The sequence below is a fragment of the Mus pahari genome, chromosome X (genome assembly GCF_900095145.1).
Source record: "Mus pahari chromosome X, PAHARI_EIJ_v1.1, whole genome shotgun sequence".
In the NCBI taxonomy this organism is placed as follows: domain Eukaryota; kingdom Metazoa; phylum Chordata; class Mammalia; order Rodentia; family Muridae; genus Mus; species Mus pahari.
In genome coordinates, this window is record NC_034613.1 from 105,631,407 (window position 1) to 105,634,894 (window position 3,488).

The window sequence follows — 3,488 nt, forward strand, 5'->3', positions numbered from 1 at the left end:
ACTTGCACAAATAAATATATAATTGTGAAAAAGAAGAAAATAAAATAAAATTATAGTCTAGCACACTGGTTAATGCTGAAATTTCTATTAAATATTAACTACCTACCAATAATTAAATAAATTTATAGTGGATCTATTACTATCTAATTTTTTTCTAAGTGTTCTAAATAGGTAATTATTTTTTATCAAGATGTAAGCCCAGTCTCACTTTAATTACTTGCAAGGGTTTTTCAAATTTTATGAAGTCTTTACAAAATGAAAAGTGATTCTGATTACTACTTAACAGTGTTTTTGTAATATAATATACCAGGCCTTTATGCCTTGAAACTTTTTTTCTGTGGTGACTTGTTTCTTTCTATTTGCCTTGCAACTATCAAAATGCCTGCATTGTAACTCAGGATTTAATAAGACTGATGATGTTGTAGAACAGAAACGGATGAGCTATACTGATGTGATACTGGAGTTACTCAGTAGCTTTCCTGTATAGTGAAAATCAATTTATGAAAGAGAATAAAATAAATGGTGGCTTTGTCTTGATTATTAGGTACCAAAGTTGTTAATTCCCATGGAAAGTTATGACAAGTAGTTAGACTATTCAGAGTGAAGGTACATTGATATCATACTAAAGCAACTTTTCAATGCAGCAATCAAAGTATATTCTAAGAGCACTATCTTCATTGATGACAAGGTAATTCAGAAAAAAATTCCAATTTATTATCTAAAGGGGATTTTTAAAAAGTTCTATTTGAAGAAAATAATTTGATTCAAAGGTATAATGATATCTATCAACTCCCAACACCCTACAGGGCAAACCTTCAGGCAAAACTCTGTCACAGTTAGATATTTGATAGTAAAATAAGTGTGTTTTACTTGTCTTCTTTGTTCTACAGTTCTTTCAGAGAAAATTGCTATATGGGTAGATATTACATTGAACTATTGAAGTTAGATAATTAAAATCAGCACAAAATGAATTGTAAATTAGGGACAGATACCTATACCCTAGGATTTGAAGGTGCTTAGAACAACATGAGAGTAAAATAATGTTACATTTTCAGCATTCCTTAAAAGGAAAAATAAAACTGTGACAAACATGGTATGGTGAAGAAACCCCAGTATTTCTTGCAAAGGTAGATAGATAGATAGATAGATAGATAGATAGATAGATAGATAGATAGACAGAGATAGAAATAGAGATATACATATACATATACATATACATATACATATACATATACATATACATATACATATACATATACATATTTACTTTGGAAGGAACCTAAGCAACATTTATTTCCTAAAAGTAAACACATTACCTGAATAGATAAGTTAGTTGTAGAAATCTGAATGGGCTCACCTACCATACTTCCATGAAGGAAACAATTCAACATTCTTTTCAGCCAATGATACATTTCTCTGTTTAAATAATGTTAAAGATTAAATTTCAAAGGTGATTCATATAGACATTACAATAAATGAAAAAAAAAAGTGGTTCATTTAACCCAAGAATCATACTTCTCAAATTCAATGTCTTTCATTGAAAGTTTTCATTCTGTCATCTGCTATAGGTTCTATAACTTTTCAGGTAGCAAGTTACATGCTAAAGGAAGCAACTCATTCAGTGACCTAACTAGTGCATACTTGTAAGTTGCATTTCATTCTTATTATTCTGCATGGATCCAGGTAAATCTAAGCAATTGCTAGTCTGTCATGTTTTGTAAACACCTGAGTACCATGGTTAAGCTAGTAAACTGTACAAGGCTGATTATCAAAATTCCTATTGATTTTGAATAATAAGAGTTTCAAATGATGTTCTGAAACTTGAATTTCTAGCCCTGATATGAATTGCAAATATCTGGTTTTGAAACAGATGAATGGATTTCCCAGTATGACTCAACCTTTTGACTTACGTTCGCAATTGGTGAGGCTGGCTGGCATTAGGTAATCCTGGATGCCTGTCTTGTTTCAGTGTCAGTCTGAAAGTTATCAGGTTGTATAAAGAGGGGAAGAAAGCACATAGCAGATGGAATTTTCAGGTACCTAATGATCATTCCACTTGTGAGGATTCCACTTAAGACAAAGGATAAAAATCCTTAAAACAAGGGTCATAGTGGAGTAAAACCTCCTATTTTCTGTTACAAAATAGATAGATTTGTAAGGTTGATGCATGGCTAAAGCCTTTTCCAGGCAAGGAATCATTTAATGTAGACATTGATTTGTTATGTGATCATCAAAGCCAACTTGCTTTCTCCACTTAACAAATTATTTTTATTCCTTGGTGGTAATCCCTGTTGTGATAAAGCAGGAAGTAAGCCTTCAGTCAGTAAAGAACTTTCTTAGCTCAATACATTAACCTGCAGTTACTTATATTTGGATTTGTTATCTTTCATAATTCCTAGCTATGGTCTCTGGCCAGTCTACTCTCAAATAAGTAACCATTTCCGGGTCATATAACTTCTCCTACGTACAGATTGATGAATGTTCTTAAATGACCACTGGAAGATAGCTCATACATAACATATTCTGAAATACAGAATAGCTGCCAAATTTTTCAGTAATGACAAGTTGATACCCTTTACAGTATTGCTCAAGCCTGTCTACAACCAAAGTACAGTATTATAGTCAGCCTTCAAAGGGTCATATATGTACTACTCCTGTCAAAAATCATTCAGTGTGTCACAAGGTGAGTCTCAGGTTAAGTTCTATAATTCTTAATGTAACTTTTGGTTAGTGACAGATCCTCACCTCATATAACCAAAGACCTAAAAACTCTGCACAACTTTTGTTGAAGTTTGCTAGTAGAACAGTTTTTGTGTATCAGTGCATGTGTAAGACCTTATCAGGGAAGGGGGAAATGTCATATGTGTACAGTTACAGTGATATTCTCACCTACTCATGTGAACTAAATCCCTAATATAGAGGCTGGGACACCCTGATGAGTCCATAGCATCTCATTCCCAATTTTCATTGTTATTTTACCCTTCAAAATGATCTAGAATCAGTATTTTTTTAAATTTTCAATACCCTAGTCCAAAATTCATTCTAAAATGTTGTCTTTTGCCCATATATTTCTATTCAAATATGTTCCCCACATGATACCCAAAGTGAAAGTTTGAAACTTAAAAGCTTTAGTAACTTTCACCTGGTAGAACAACACAGATAAAAATCTTAAATTTGGTTTATTATGACCTTAAATGACCCATCTGTTATTTTGCTCTGTCTTTATACATACCTGTTGGTACTTAAGACACTTAGTCCATGAGCTAGTGCTTGAACTTTTCATAATCATTTATTTCTTGGGGATTTTGCCAAGCCTTGGTTGCAGTTCTATTTCCATCTCCTGTCTCAACAGGTTTAACTTCCATTCAACATTCAAAAGTTTACTCAAATATCTTTGGTCATTTCTGTCTGAATATTTCTCCTTCCCTTTGCCACACACCCACACACACATACACACACACACACACACACACACACACACACACACA